Source organism: Lissotriton helveticus, chromosome 6 (assembly GCF_964261635.1).
Source record: "Lissotriton helveticus chromosome 6, aLisHel1.1, whole genome shotgun sequence".
Taxonomy (NCBI): Eukaryota; Metazoa; Chordata; class Amphibia; order Caudata; family Salamandridae; genus Lissotriton; species Lissotriton helveticus.
This window is the reverse complement of record NC_136067.1, coordinates 1010904286-1010920605: the sequence shown is the minus strand read 5'-3', so window position 1 is coordinate 1010920605 and position 16320 is coordinate 1010904286.

The window sequence follows — 16320 nt, the reverse complement described above, 5'->3', positions numbered from 1 at the left end:
CTGGTATCTAATGTTTAGGGAACATGTTGATATAAACTAGAAGTCATGAGGGGAAAAGCTAACTTGATTCTAAGACTGGACCATGCATTATTCTACATGTAGTGCGTGAAGAATATTAAATGACCATTAAATACAGTATTTCTCTAACATGGAGACGAGAAGGCTAGACAATGACGGAAACTATTGATGCAGTTCAGTAGCTTAGGAATGCAGAGGAGGAGGACTGAACTGATAGCTGGAACTATAACATACTTTTGGCAGACTCAGAGGCAGAGCCGGGGTGCACCGGGCACTGCAAGGCAGGAAGTAAGTGAAGGGTCGAGGATACAGGTGGGGGCTGTATCGCTCCTCAGCGAGGCTTTCAGAAAACAGGAGCTGAATCTGTGGTCCGGGCCCTTTTGAGGCCTAGAAACGGAGACTTTATAATGGAATAACGTGCACACTGAGAAACGTGGCAACATTATTTACATAGGCCTGATATTCGTAGTATTCACGAGGACTGGAAACTAACATACTAGAGGTGGACACAACTGTAATTGCGTCTTTAATCAGAAATGGGGAATAACATATGCATATTGATCATGCACACATAACATATGATGGATGAGGCGTAGGGACACAGAACATGGCAAAATTTACTTTTCCACATTCCCTCCTTGTCACTACGTTTCCATCAGGAAACATCAATATTCATGATACCGTCTATCATTTCATACAGTACCATTTGCTCGTCTCGAATTGTCTTGGAACGAGATTTAGAACGGGGCTTGGGACTAGGAATACAAGAGGTAGCACACATGCTGCAAATCGCAGGGCCACATTGTATACAGAGGCAGCAGCTAAATATGATCGCTACTGCAATACCTAAGAAGGACAGGACTTTCCATCCCCATGCGGAAATTATATTCCAGAACCAACCGGACCATGTCCAGGTGCCTGGATCTTGGTGTAACAGATGGGCAATTTTATGGAGTCTGGTTATAGCTGAATAAACAGACGGCGCGTTGTTTGGAATGAAAATACAACAACTGGATCCGAGAATTCTACAGGCCCCGCCCCTATCGGCCAGTATGACGTCAAGGACGAGACGATTCTGTAAAACGACAATTCTCATAAAGGATTGCTCTTCAGTTAAGTTACCTAGAGCGGAGGCAGTCTCATCTACTACTGCTTCAAGGGTTCTTGTTAACCTACGAATAAGCTTACTATTTACAACTGTACCTAAATAAGGGAAAACACCTTTATCTATATCAATGAATTGCTCTGCGGCAGTTTCAGTATAATCGACAATCGGGAGATTTCTCTTGTGTCTAGTATGTACTAAGAAAGAATTCCTATGATAGTCAGGTGGGGCTAAAAAAACAGGTGGCAGTAGGAAAGCAATGTAACAGGTTCCCTCCCAATCGAGGGGCAGACGGACATATGCAGTTTGACCACAAATAAAATAAGAATGACGTGAAGCTTTGAAAATAGATTTCCCACTGTCACTATACTGGATAACAGTAGTACATTCACTATGACCTATATGTACAGAACCATAACTACGGACACATAATTCGCCTTTGACTGGTAGTACTGAAATAGCGGGTGAGTCTGGAGTAGTATCAGACTGAACATTCAGAACCATGAAATTCGACGAATAATTTCCTAAATTATATACTTCATTTTCTAAATCTAAACCTGTTCTGTGGGGGAAACCTTGCTTGTCTGGGAAACATGTACTGTTAAGAAAAGACATATCTGTTGAGGATGACGTTAACGTGGACCATGCTCCACACGAACCATTGTGTGAGAATGGATAAGGAAAGAGTGGCAGAACTCCCTTCGGTGTCTGGAAAGGGGGGAGTCGACCACACACCCAACAATTAGTGGCATTGCTGGTCTGGTGTGAATAATGTAACATACGGATAAATGTGTTATTACGCATAGCGAGGCGGTATGCATATTCGTGAGGAGGCAGATCACTAAACGTGTGCTCTACTGTAGCATGAGCAGACATATTTACATGAGGAACTGAAAAACACAGATAGAAAGCATAGCTGGTGCAGGAAATCATTATGCTGATGAATAATACGAAACTCAGAAAAACGATATATTTGATTGAGCTTTGACTGACTCTCTCACTATGGGGGTCTATTTTATACATGTCAGAAACAGTCTAACCGTTTCACCTAGGGGAGGACTTATACAATCAAACTGGCTGACTTATTAGACCTGAGCTTTAACTTATACTCCTGTTGCGGAGTTTTCTCTAACAAGGGAGGGGTTGTAATAAAGTCTGGTGCGGGACAGTCCTTCAAAACAATGTTCTGGCAATCCTTCGAATCCTGGGAAATTTTCTTGGCAATGTCTGGTTTCGATCCTTTGAAAAGTTTTACATGAGAAAGGTGGACCCACCCCTTCCTGCCTTCCAACTTGACGGCAGTTCGGGTGGTCAAGAGGACCTGACGTGGCTCCTTCCAACGTGGTTCCAGCGGACTTGATCTGTCAAAATTTCTGATCATCACTAGGGAGCCTGGAACGATCTCGTGCGGTGCCACCTCAGTATTGTCTGGAAATGCGGCGGCAACCTGTGAACGACATGAGTTGAGGGCAGACATCAAGGAAGCTAGGTAATCTGTCAACATATTACATGAAACATCGGTAATACTTCGGGGTCTAGGAGTACCCCACATGTTAGGGGGGCGGCCGAAAACGACCTCATACGGGGACAGACCTGATCTGGAATGTGCGACCATACGCATGTAAAACAGAGCGACTGGCAAAGCTACTAACCAATCCACACCCTTGTCTTTACATACTTTTGCTATACGGATTTTCAGAGTCTGATTATGCCTTTCGACTAGTCCAGCTGCTTCTGGATGGCGTACACAATGGAACTTCCACTGGTACCCTAACAACAGGGAAACGTGTCTCATGAGTTCAGATGAGAATGGCTGACCGTTATCAGAATATACGACTCTAGGGAGTCCATATCTAGGGAAGAATTCACGAACCAACTGTTTGGCAGTGGTCGCGGCTGTGTAATCTGGGACTGGATATGCTTCTGTCCATCTGGACAAGGCGCATACAACTACAAGGACATACTTGAAACCTCGACATCGCTCCATTTGAATATAATCCATCTGGAGGACCTCAAAAGGGTGGTCAGGGGGCTGGAAACCACCTTGTTCCACCGGAACACTTTTACCTGGATTAAACTGACAACATATCATACAGGTACGGACCTTCTGCTTGGCTGCAGCTCGTAAATGCTTGTTGAACCAAATGGTCTGGATACTGTCTAACATAGCTTTTTCTCCTAAATGTGCTGGACTATGTGCGGTATTGATAATGACTTGAACCATAGAATCGGGGAGAAACCATGTGGCTCTACCCTTCGTTAACCATCCTTGATCTGTCTGGACCCCTCCTTGTACAGACCATTTCTTGATTTCATCGGGAGTAGCATGTGACTGGATATCTATGACATCTTGTGTAGGGTCCTTAACTGTCATGCATGTAATCGGATCTGGAGTATGTGTCAGATTGACTGGAATGTCTGGAGTCTGTGCTGTAAGCTTGGCTGTGCGGTCTGCTAAATCATTACCTTGGGAAATAATGTCAGTAACTTTAGTATGTGCTTTGCACTTCATGATAGCAATAGATGTCGGTAAATGTATGGCATCTAACAGGGCTTGAATAAGGAGACCATGCTGAATCTTGGTTCCATGAGAAGTCATAAAACCTCTCTCCTGCCAGAGCACTCCGAAGTCGTGTACAACTCCGAATGCGTAACGTGAATCTGTGTAAACATTAACCTTCAGGTTCTTGGCATGTATACAGGCTTGTGTCAGAGCAACTAGCTCTGCTGCTTGAGCGGACAGAGTATCAATACGGTGTGTTTCAATAACTTCAGTGTCAGTAGTCACTGCATACGCGGCGACTAGTTCTCCTGTACTAGTTCTCATACATGAACCATCCACATAAAGTGTCAGGTCAGGATCTGGTAACGGAATGTCTGTCAGGTCTTGTCTTGGCTTTGTCGTAATGTTAACTACTTCCACACAATCATGTGTGTCTGGATTTGAACTAACTGATGGTAACAGTGTAGCAGGATTCAGGACGTTGCAGCGTCTAATTTTTATGTGTGGCTGGAACAGTGTCAATTCATAACCTGTTAAACGTGCAATTGTCAAGTGCTGAGTTTGTGTTCGGTTTAAAAGAACTTCTACTGAATGTGGAACTTGTACTGTCAGGGAATGTCCTAAAACTATAGAATCACTTTGTCTGATAGCTAGTGCTGTGGCTGCAACTGACTTGAGGCACGCAGGCAACGCCTGGGCGACTGGATCTAATGTGCTCGAAAAATAAGCACAGGGCTTGTATTGACCTGCTTGATCTTGTGTGAGGACAGATAATGCTGTACCTTCGCGTTCAGTAACGAAAAGTGTAAAAGGCTTACTGTAGTTCGGTGTAGCTAGAACTGGAGCTTGACATAGGGCTTTCTTTAACTCGTTGAAACTAAGTGTATGGTCAGATGTCCAAGGGAGGACAGTCGATACGGCTGCCTCCTGTGTCGTTAACTGTATCAGTGGCTTGGCTAGAAATGCATACTGGGGAATCCATTGTCTACAATAAGAAGTAAGGCCGATGAAGGCACGTACCTCCTTCTGGGTTCTTGGCTGGGGAAGACTCGCTATTAACTGGATACGGTCGGGTGTCAACTGCCTACCCCTCTTGGACAGCAAGTGTCCTAAGTATACCACTTGCTGGGCACAGAATTGAAGCTTCGAAGGTGACACCTTGTGCCCCATCTCGGCTAGAAAATACAGAACTGTAAGTGATGCTCGCTCGCAGTCACGTTCAGAACGGGCTGTGATCAGTAGATCATCGACATACTGGAGCAGGGCAGTGTCAGTTGGCATGTGAATGTTGTCTAGTTGTCTCTTGAGTGCTTGACTATAAATACTAGGGCTTTCTGTGAAACCTTGAGGAGCGCGTGTAAACATATAGCTCCTTCCATTTAAACAGAATCCGAAAAGAAACTGGCTATCTGGATGAATTGGAACACTAAAAAATGCATTCTTGAGGTCAATAACAGTGAAAAACATGGCTTCGGAATCAATGGCTGTTAACAGGGAAGAAATGTCTGGAACAACTGGGTACTGAGGAATAATACATTTGTTAAGCTCTCGTAAATCAATCACTAATCGATATACTGGGGGTGCATTTGGATCAGTACGCTTCATGACTGGAATGATCGGAGAATTACAAACATTGGAGTCAGTTTCTACAACTACTCCTTGAGCCATGAGCTCGTCAATAATTTTGGATAAGGCTGCTACAGCCTCAGGTGGCAATCTGTACTGCCTGATTCGTGGTAACACTACACCTGGTTTGAGAGTCACACGATAGGGTGTGATTTGCATGTAACCTACATCAGTTGGACCTTGCGCCCATAAATGCTGCGGAACATTAGACAATCTTGAATCAAAATCTCGTAATACATAGTGACCCTTAAAGTCACGTAGGAACAGACGTATTCCCTCTGGGGAACAGCAAATAACTGCACCTAATTCTTTCAATGTCTTAATGCCTAATAGATTTTCTGGACATGACTTAGTAAGTAACAGATCAGTAGTACGGGACAATGGACCTACTTCTAGAGTAACTGGCTTAGATATTTCATTAACTATGGGTTTTCCTGAAAATCCAAGGGAAACATTTCTTGAGCCTGAGAGCGGAGCCCCTGGAACTTCGGCATGACTAATTGTGGTCCTACTTGCCCCTGTATCGATCAAAAACTTTCTGTCTTTCCCTAATACTTGACTGTGAACATAGGGACCTTCTTGATCTACAGGTATCTCGATGAGAGGCAAGCCTACCTCCTTCTCTAGGCTGTTTCATGAATATGACTGGTACTCTGGATACTCGGACTGTGCATACTGGTACATCTGCGATGTAACGTGCTGTGTTGCAGCAATAGGCTGCGGTGCTGTAACCGTCTGTTGTGCATTCTGTGACTGAGGAGTCTGTGAAACTTGTTCTTGTCTTGGCGGACGTGGTCTTTCTTTAGTCTTACCAGTAGCTATGTTGTGTTTCAGAACTGCACACTCGTTTATAAAATGACCTGGCTGTTTACAATAGTTGCAGTTCCCTTTAACGGGAGCTGCAGGATGACTGGCTTGATTCGGACCTCTCTTCTGACTGTCTTGAGGAATAGATTGTGCAACTAGCACTTTCATTTTCGTGTCTTTCATACGTTTTCTTTCGTGTTCTTGCTCTTCTCTGATTCTATTCTGGTGGTACTGGAGCATCTGGAGCATCTGGGACGGAGTATTTGCTTGCCAGGTGCTTTCGACTTTCAAAACTCGGTTTTTAATTTGTGGACTTGAATTCTCGACTAATTTGGTAACGAAAAGGTGAGGGTATGACTCACTACTTGTCTTGAGACCACTATTAATACTGAAACATTTCTCAAATCTAGAATAAAAATCACTAATATCCTCATCTTGTTTCTGTTTACAGGCTGAGATTGCATCCCAGTCTTCTTTCCTAGTTGTCAATAATCTGGGTAAAACTTGAATCAATAATTCTGGTAATTCTTTACATTTATCTCCAAGACCGGTACCTGGTACTCGTGCCTTGTCTTCAGCTTCTAGAGCTGCCCAATCGATCTTTTTCTCTCCCACCTCCCATTCTTTTTCCTTTAACTTTTCATACACCCCTGCGGGTAACAGGACCTTTAACATTTTAATGATATCTGGGTAGGTGTATTCTCCCATACGGAGCATGTCTTTTAATTCTCTATGGAACCCCGCTGGATCTTTGTCATGACAGGGGATTAATTTCTTCATTTCGAGGAGTTCCATCTTTGATATCGGAGTGTATACAAACACTCGTTGCATTACGCCACCCGCCCCTTGGACTGGGTGGACTTCTCGTAGCGGATTCTGTCTGTCTATGTAGAATGGTTTACTTTCTGGGGGTGAGACATGAACAAAATGCGGGTTCAGAAACGTTCTATACTTGTGGCGCTGTTCTAGAATGACACTTATTAAATCGGTACCTAGACCTCTCCATCTGTACTGGAGTAACTCGTTCAGGATATCATGTAACGGGCCTGGATCAGAATGTTGACCCTCATACAGGGTAATGAGGTGCTGGATCATATACATACCCACCAGTCGTTGCTCGGCTGGGGGCAGTTTCAGAAACATTTGTGCCACTATTTCGTCTGGAAAAGTGGTAGAATCAGTAATCCATCGGACTGCTGATCGGGCTAGTTCTTGTTCGTGCATGGTACTTAATTCGCTATAACCGACTCGTGATTTCAGAATGTGATCGGTAGCTTGAAATACTTGTTCTAAAGAGCTTTGTTCTGGTGCTAGATGTTGAAAAATAGACTTGGGTTCTAGACGTAAATGGCGATCTGGAAATCTGGATTTTCCTACATACGCTATTCTGGCGGGATTCTCGTCTTCCTCTTCAGGATCAGAGATACTTTCTTTCTCGCTTACTTGTGCTGCTTTACGCTGTTCGTGTAACCTTATTATTTCTTTACGAATTTTCTTGTACATACTTTCCATGGCACTAATGGTCTTGTGCTTACCCTCGGCTATATTATCACTCCACCTTGTTAAGATTCTCATTTCGGCGGGATCTTTAGACGGATAATCTTGTTCTCTTATTAGACAATTGATCAGGAACTTTAATATCATGAGCTGAATCTCGGCTTTCCTTTGAGACATAATCTCGCCAATACTTTCTGGATCATCCCCTGTACGGATGAAACGATATATTCTGTCTAGATCTTCTTTCATATTCGGTAAGGTGACTAGATACTCGGTCACCCTTCTTACGCGTACGGAATATAAAACCATATTATACTCGCCTGGGACTGTGTCATAGACACATTCGGCAAGGGCTTGTCTGATTTCTGTAACAGACTTATTACTTTTAGGAGTACGCTGTGATGCTTGGGCATGTAATTCGAGTGCTGATAGACGCTTGTGTGGCGGCGGGGTTTGAGGAGGACCTCCTCCTGCGGCCCCTAGACTGGAATCGTCGACTGACATTCTTCGTGCTTGCAGGGTCGGTAATTGTAACGTGGGCTGAACTTGTATGACAGGCTGACCCGGGGGTACCGTAACAGGTACTCCGGTGTCTGGAGAAACGGGAAGTGCCTGATTTACAGGGACAGGTGGAGCGCGAACTGGATTGGCATATTCTGGAACTGTGTCGTCCAAATAGGACGAAATAAAAATATCAGCTGCGGTCGGTTTGTGACGTAGCTTGGTCGGAACTAATGGTGGCGGGAAATTACTGGGTGCCTCTGGGGTCGCTTTTGGCAAGCCTTCGGCAAGGAGAGGATACATACCCTTAATGAGGGCATGCCTCTGTCTGTCTGACTGTTCTACTTTGACTTGTTCACCTATCTCGATTAATTCTCTTTCTTGGGCTCGTTCTTGGGATTCTCTACTTAACTCTGACTTTCTGACTTCCTTTTCCGTTCTTCTATGCGCTTCCTTACGCCATAACTCGATGGCATCTTTCTGTGACTGTCTGGCTTTCTTTTTCCATAATGCTTCTTCTACTCGCATGATACATTCGGCATCCCATGTACCCGATACGGGCCATCTATACTTTTCTTCTAACTGTTTGGTATACTCTACCCATAAATCTAGATACAATATGGTGCTTATGCCATGTTTCTGATACATAAAGTGACCTGGACTGTCCCTAGGCGGAACAGGAACTGCTGCTTCCAGCAGACCCTTTCTAGTTTTTAACTGACGTAACTTGGAAAAGAGCGGCATTCTAAACTTGAATCGGAACACAATACAATACACGAAAAACAATAACAATTGGGAAAACAATTCAGGCATACCACGACATTGGAAATACATTAAACAATATTATAAATAACAGTTCGAACAGAATACTACCTGAAAATACTGAAAACAGAACAGAATTCTCGAGAACGGAACAGACTAGAGTTACTGGATGCACTGCTGTAACAGTACGGAACATACCGGTCCCATAAAGGAACGCATCAAGACCCGTATCCACCTAGGTGAACACTTCGTTTGTGGGCTTGGGTACCACCAACCCACGGACCAGGAGTCAATTTAGACTGACCCTGTCTAGACACTACCCCAGCAATGGTACTCACCGGGCAGCACGGAACGGAAGGCCTCGAACGGGACTGGACTACGACGGACTTCGGACTTCGGACTTCAGTTACGGGTGGGCCTCCGGATACCTCGGACCTTGGACTCTCGGCTTGGGCTCTGGTCGGGACTCGCCGCGTTCCTCCACCGTCTCGTTCGGATGCTGGACCGCCTCCTCCGTCTCCTCCGTGGGCCTGAGGGATACTTGAAGCAGAAATATCTGCACTTGGCCAGTATGGTTCCGTCACGACTGCAGAGGGTCAGGGGGTCGGCGTGGCTTCACCGACGCATGGGGAAAGGGCAAGTCCCTATTCGGGCGCCATTATGTGGTAAATAAATAAATAATACCCTATTTTTGACTAGACTTATAGCATAACAGATAGCTCAATAAATAAGAGTCAAGATTCGAGGTAGTAGGAGTTTCTGCAGGTTTATTACAGCATAAGGACAGGATCAGGACAACCTGCATAGGAATAGAATGACAGGGCCCAGCAGGACAACTGGGGCCCAGCAGGGGAAAAGAGGCCCAGCAGCTGCCGGGGCTTGGTCTGGGATGAGCGCGCTAACATTCAATAACAAAACATTGACTTATATACATAGCGCAAACACATAGCATTACATTGCAGTAGGCGTAACAGTAGGTGGAGTAGAAGGCGTGACGCGTAGCAGTCGCGAGAGATAACAGTAATAAGAGGTGTAACTGGGAGTTTACTTAGACATGTGATGCAAAAACGTAACAGAATATGTCATGAATGGGCGGACACATAGGAGGGGGCTACCTAAGGAGCCGGGACCTCTAACCTAATGGTGCGCGGAAACTAGCAATGACGTGTTACTAGGAGAAGCTGGGGGCTACGAACTCTGTTCTAGGAGCAGAGACTAGAGTCTGGAGGGTCGGAGCGACATGTACCTAAACCCTATCTGGTATCTAATGTTTAGGGAACATGTTGATATAAACTAGAAGTCATGAGGGGAAAAGCTAACTTGATTCTAAGACTGGACCATGCATTATTCTACATGTAGTGCGTGAAGAATATTAAATGACCATTAAATACAGTATTTCTCTAACATGGAGACGAGAAGGCTAGACAATGACGGAAACTATTGATGCAGTTCAGTAGCTTAGGAATGCAGAGGAGGAGGACTGAACTGATAGCTGGAACTATAACATACTTTTGGCAGACTCAGAGGCAGAGCCGGGGTGCACCGGGCACTGCAAGGCAGGAAGTAAGTGAAGGGTCGAGGATACAGGTGGGGGCTGTATCGCTCCTCAGCGAGGCTTTCAGAAAACAGGAGCTGAATCTGTGGTCCGGGCCCTTTTGAGGCCTAGAAACGGAGACTTTATAATGGAATAACGTGCACACTGAGAAACGTGGCAACATTATTTACATAGGCCTGATATTCGTAGTATTCACGAGGACTGGAAACTAACATACTAGAGGTGGACACAACTGTAATTGCGTCTTTAATCAGAAATGGGGAATAACATATGCATATTGATCATGCACACATAACATATGATGGATGAGGCGTAGGGACACAGAACATGGCAAAATTTACTTTTCCACAGGATGACGGGCGGGCAAAGTACGCCCGTCATTCTAATGAGGCCCTACGTTTTTAAAGTTTTTTTTAATGTGCAATGTATGAAGGTTTTTTGTTGTCTTACGAAATGTGATTTGTAATGTCATGGTTTATGTGTTATGGGCTGCCATTTTGTGTAAACGTTCATGGAATATTAAAGTTTTTTGTTCCACTGTTTACAATTACTTGCAATTACAGAAAGGTGTTAGAATTATTACGTTGTAAATAAATGGAGATCACGGTAATTCAATTGCATGACCACAAATGGAAATTAATACTCTGTGCAAATAAGGGCAGTAATGATACTGAAAGGGGCAGTTTCAGACTTGTTACTTAAAATTCCACTTCACCATTAATTAGAGTTTACATTATAATTAATTTGAGTGTAAACATCATATCATTATCTGCACCTCATCTGAAGTTACCACTTATTGAATGTAATAAGGTAACCCACTGTTAGTCAATATGAGTGATAGTCCTTTGAAAAGTGAAAAATTGCTTTAGGAGTTATTCACAGCCACTATATATAAAACTTAAAACAATTTGTCCTACATTTTAAACACAATGCACCCTGGCCTATGAATCGTTAGGGCATAACTTAGGTTTGACTTATAAATATTAAAAAGGAAGGTTTAAGCCTGGTAAAAGTTGTATTTTGATAGATCAAAATGGCAGATTAAAAGTGTAAATAGAGACTGCAGCTGTAGACCTGAGAGATTTATTAAAGGCAATTTTAGATAGTGGCAAAATGAATGCAGCAGCCCACTAGTGGCATTTAATTTACACACCCTGGGTACATGTAGTACTATTTACTATGATCTTAAAAGTAATTTAAACATACCTATCAGGTGTTGGCCAATTTTAACATGTTTTTAGCAAGAGCGCAAAAGCACTCCACCATGGGTCAGCAGGTAAAAAGTGCACAGAGTCCTAAAAGAGAACACAATTAGTTCAGCAAAGGAAGGCAGAGGAAGGCAAAACTCAGGGGTGACTCTGCAGAGAGGACCAGTGTGAAAAGTGCATGTTTTGTTTACTTTGTTCATCCCTCATTGCTGTGTGATACCATTAAGGACCATACTCTGGGGATGATTTATAACTTTGTGGACAAGTTACTCCTTTAAAATGTTAGGGAAAGGCTGCCTACTTTATTGCAAGTGCTGTACATAGTATTTGACTCTTAATTATGTGCATTGTTTACATGTCTGCGTGTGATAGAGCTTGCATTAAAGCATATCTAAATGGCTCCTTCCAGTACCCAGTGATCCCAATGGGATGTCACAGTCAACTTTTTTAGCTGTCCTTAACCAGGATGGGGATGTTACACTTAGATGTATGAATGACTACATACAATTTCCACCGGATAATGCTATACTAAATAATATAAAAGGCCAAGTTCTAGGGATTGAGAGACAAACCACATGAAGATAGTGCCATAGATGGAAGTCACAGTGCATTTGGTTCCACCTCATGATCAGGAGAAGACGTTTCACAACAGGAAGCATTTTTGTATATCAGATTTCTACTTCACAAGTGTGAGTGCAAGATTTCCAAATTTCCGTCACAACTCCCAAATGCTATGCAACAGCTGCATACCATAACACATCACAGCCATTTCACTGAGGATGGCCTGGCTTGTTGGTAAGTTCCAAACATTGGGCCCGATTAGGATGGCGGACGGACCAGCGTCCGTCCGCCACCCCCGAGGTGGAGGGACCGTCCGCAGGGGCTGCGGCGTTCCCTCCCTCGGAATTAGGATGTGACCGCCACGCTGGCGGTCACATCCCCTATATTTAACATTGCAACGGATGCTGCTTCAAGCAGCACCCGCCGCAAGGTTAAATGTGCATGTTTTCCTTTGCATGTACAGAACACTGATAGCAACATAAAAGTTTAAGTCTATTTACAAATTGATGAGTCACAATGCTTTCTTTTGATATGTAATACAAAAAACAATGCTATGTTGATATATTTAAAATTCAGTAGAACTTATGTACGTTTCTGATGGGCAATTGCAGACGTGATTCAAAGACATTTAGGGCCACATGTATGACCGTCATATATAGCCAATCACAATTTGTGCAAGTCGTTAAATATTATGTGCGTACAAAAACATGGACCAAAATGGAACTCGCTAATGAGTGGCATCACAAATATCGAACTTGTAAATTGAGAGCCGTAACTGATCGCAATTAGCTATAACAGGTGGAGGACCCTAAGAACAGGCAGGAAGTGATGGCCCTACAGATGCTTGGACAGCAGCCAGACTGCAGTGGATAGTCCTGCAGCACATACCTACACTGACTTCAACCTCCAAATAAATCTCAGAAATGGCCAGCCATCAGAATGAGGAGAGACATCAGAAATTAGATTTCTCATAGAGAGAGAACTGAAAATCTCAAAGCAGTGCTGCAACAACCATGAGCTGTTATTTGGTAGAGCTTACAGACATCCCTGAGTTGAAGAAATGCAAAATATGGAGGGAAATGAAGCAGGTCATCAATTCCCTGGAAGTGGCTGACCAGTGGATTGTAGAGATAAAAAAGCGCTGGTATGACCTGTGCTTTTAGGCCAAGGAAAGGGTAGTAGCATATCTGCTGGACTCCCAGTGAACTGGAGGTTGTCCATCAAATGTCCACCCACACTCAACTGCAGAGGCAATGGTGGAAAAAACACTTAAGCCAGAGGCAGTGGCCTAATTTGGTTCCCTCAAGAGATCTGCCCCTCCACCAACATCAGGTAAGTGCAATACTACTACTATGCCAACATTCATGCCAAACACAATCTGTCTACATGCATGCATGCAACACACGCTTACCCAGTCAAACCCAGATGGTCCATGTAGATGATCACAATGTCATAACTGGTGTTAAATATTAGATTACGATGTGAACATTACCGGCGCCATCTTGTCCCACTTAGGCCTTAGCGAGCGCGTACGCGGCAGCAATTTTATATACTGTGGCCAGTTTTGTAACATTGCCGATCGCCTGCACGTCTCCCCGACCCTGCGATCATCCCCCACATGCTGGCAGCCCCCAAGCACACATGCTAGAGTCATAAAGCATCCTCAGCGCGACCCTGCCCCGGAGCCACTTCCCGTGCCGAGCCCACATACCCTTTCATCCCTCGCGCACGAACAGGCCATTCGATAATCTCCTCCCCTGCACCTGGCTGTTCGATCCGATCCCAGGCCATAACCGGTAAACATCGTTTAGCACGAAGTTTTTACAACGCGGTACCTTTAGCACGCATACCTTACAACGCAAGTCGTTACCACGACTTGCGCTGGAGGGCGCTAAAGGATTAAAAATAATAAATTTACTATCCAAACACCTTCCCTAGGGTCCACGGGGACTGGTGTTAGAATAGTAAATTATACTATTCGAAATCCGCGCGCCCCAACGCAAGTCGTGGTAACGACTTGCGTTGTAAGGGATGCGTGGTAAAGGGATGCGTTGTGACGGTACGCGTTGTACCGTCATACATCCGCCATAACCAACCCCTATGGATACAGTTTATTGCCCCGTACAGTAGGATTCCGCCTCTCATCAAAGGAGCTGGAATTAATCAATGCCCCAGCCCCATGAGATCCGACCAATTGCGCGTATTTCAGCTCCTGCCGGAATCGGAATCACCCACTGAGACCGGGGGTGGGATACAGTACTGTTGATATGTGTGGGAACGGGCCTGAGGCGGGGATTCCAAAGATGGTTTACAATGCATCAAAGAAATGTCAGGAATATGTTACACTGTTATAAAGACATAAATCTGTGTATAAAGAGCCAGGCCACAGAGATGCAGTTAGAGCACCTCGAAACGACACCCTGCTTGTCTGACCTGACGTGCTTTCCTTCGAAGAATAAATCAGTTTCCTGCTTTCCAATATCCAGCGCCCGCCTCTTTATTTTGATAATCACGATTGAACTAGAGGTGACAAACGCCAAGCAGTGCTTGAGGATATCTGGGGAAAATCTGCTTTGTTCTTACACTGGTGCATTATGGGAAATATAGTCATGTAAATAAACAGTGCAGTTACTGTCAGATATAAGCTGAATAACATAGTACGACCAATGAGATTGCATTACACATGTTCATTTTATTAATCTTCCCATTTGCCACATAGATACACTTGTGGAAGTACAGGAAAGGCTGAAGATGAGGGTGAAGACCCGGACCAGGCCGAGATGGAGGAAGGGCAGGAAGAGGTGCCTGTGAGTCTGATGAGAACTTCACATGTCACTGTAAAATATTTTAGCAGGTTGTGGATGTTACACTTAGATGTATGAATGACTACATACAATTTCCAACGGATAATGCGAAACTAAATAATGTAAAAGGCCAAGTTCTAAGGATTTAGAGACAAACCACATGTGGATGGTGCCATAGATGGAAGCCACAGTGCATTTGGTTCCTCCTAATGATCAGGAGCAGACGTTTCACAACAGGAAGCATTTTTGTATACCAGATTTCTCCTTCTGAATGCAGCTCCGAACATTCAGCTGCAATTGAGGTTCAGGGTTTCCAACTGCCTGATACTCCTTGATGCATTCCTGTCACCAGGGTAGGGCAGCTGCGCTCAACACAACAGGCACAAAGGCATCAGCATGCAAGGCAGGCCTTTCGCTCCCAGGCAGGGTCCAGCTATCAGGCACGGTATGGGGGCTTGGAGGAGTTCATGCTCAGGTTCAGTGCCTGCAGCAGAAATAGATCAGGGTAATAAACTGTAAGCTCCAGCAGGGATTTAGTACAATTACCCAGCAGTTGTCTGACAGCCAGGGCCACCTCAATGCTTAATTTGATGCCCTTACAGGGGAAATTGGACAACTCTGCACAGAGATGGCAGTGGACAGAAGCCAGCAAAGGCCCCAGGAGCGTAGCAGAGGAACCAGGTTAAAGGCAATGACCAGGGAAATTGGGAGGTTAGTGCTGGCAACCACTCAGCACTCCAGATGCACCCTGGCCCTACAGGTAGAAATGGGCCACTACAGTGGGGCATGTCACGAGGCCTGCAACAGATCACTGCAGCTGTGGAAGCATTTCGGACAGCAAGCACTTTCCAGTGGGGCTACTGGTAATGCACCTGACAGTGAGGTTTCAAGCCTCTGTAGTGTGTCTGCCTTACAGCCAATTTTTAAGAATTCGCCGTAATTGCACTAACAAAACAGATTATTTTAAAAATGCTGATATCTTACAAAATAAATGATGTGATAGAGGTTACCCTAGGAAATTGGTAAGGACAGCCTTAAAACGAGCATGGTTCACACCCCGTGAAACTTTACTGACACCCAGGGAGAAACAGGAGTCTAACCAAATGACTTGTGTGCTCACATACAACCCCAAGGCCAACAAAATTAAACAAATTATTCTACAGAATTGGTGGTTAATAAACCATTCGAATGTTCCCAAGCCTTTGTTTGCATTCAGCAAAGGAAAACACCTCCACCAAATCTAGTGAGAGCAGCACGTACTAATCACCCCAGGGGAGACTTGAGAAATATGTTGGGCCTTCCACCAGTTGTAGGACATTTTAAGTGCAATGGTTGTGCAGTGTGCCCATATATGAATAATTCGAAATTTGTGA